General features: G+C 39.5%; 1 protein-coding gene across 2 annotated transcripts in view; it reads left to right on the top strand.

Moving 5' to 3' along the window:
• ITSN1 (intersectin 1 (SH3 domain protein)) overlaps window positions 1-709 on the top strand; it is a 286095-nt gene that overhangs the window by 14734 nt on the left and 270652 nt on the right. The window lies entirely within an intron of this gene.

The following is a 709-nucleotide window of genomic DNA, read 5'->3' as shown; positions in this document are numbered from 1 at the left end:
ATTCCTGGGGCCTTATTTTTTGCCATTTCCTTCAAAGCAGCCTGAACTTCTTCCTTCATCACCATAGGCTCTTGCTCATATGTTGTTTCATGAAAATTTTCTGTGTCTGCCAGTTACTTCCAATACAGTGATTCAGTATATTCTTTCCATCTTCTTTTAATACTTCCTGGATCATTTAATATTCTGCCTAAAGTATCCTTGATTATATAGCAACTCGAGGTTTGAATTTGTTCTTCAGTTCCTTGAGCTTAAGAAATGCTGAGCGAGTTCGGCCTTTATGATTTTCGACTCCAACTCCTTGCACATTTCATTGTAATATTTTACTTTGTTATCGCGTGCTGCCTTTTGAAATCTTCTATTCAACTCTTTAGCATCTTGAATTCTTCTTGTGCTTTGGCTTCTCTACGCTCCAGTGCAATTTTCAGAGTCTATTCTGACATCCATTTTGGTCTTCTCTTCCTCTTCTGTCTTTGTAATGACCGTTTGCACTCTTCCTGGATGATACCCTTGATATCATCCCACAACTCATCAGGTCTTTGCTCGTTAGTGTTCAAGGCCTCAAACCTGTTCCTGAGATGGTTCTGAAATTCAGGTGGGATAGACTCAAAGTCATATTTGCCTTGGATTTGGTTTAATTTTCCTCAACTTCAGCTTGAACTTGCATATGAGTAGTTGGTGGTCTGTTCCACAATCAGCTCCTGGCCTAGTT

This window comes from Elephantulus edwardii, unplaced genomic scaffold, assembly GCF_000299155.1.
Source record: "Elephantulus edwardii isolate Elephantulus edwardi_28Jun2011 unplaced genomic scaffold, EleEdw1.0 scaffold00051, whole genome shotgun sequence".
Taxonomy (NCBI): Eukaryota; Metazoa; Chordata; class Mammalia; order Macroscelidea; family Macroscelididae; genus Elephantulus; species Elephantulus edwardii.
Note: the sequence above shows the minus strand (reverse complement) of the source record. Positions and strands in the feature narration are given on the sequence as shown.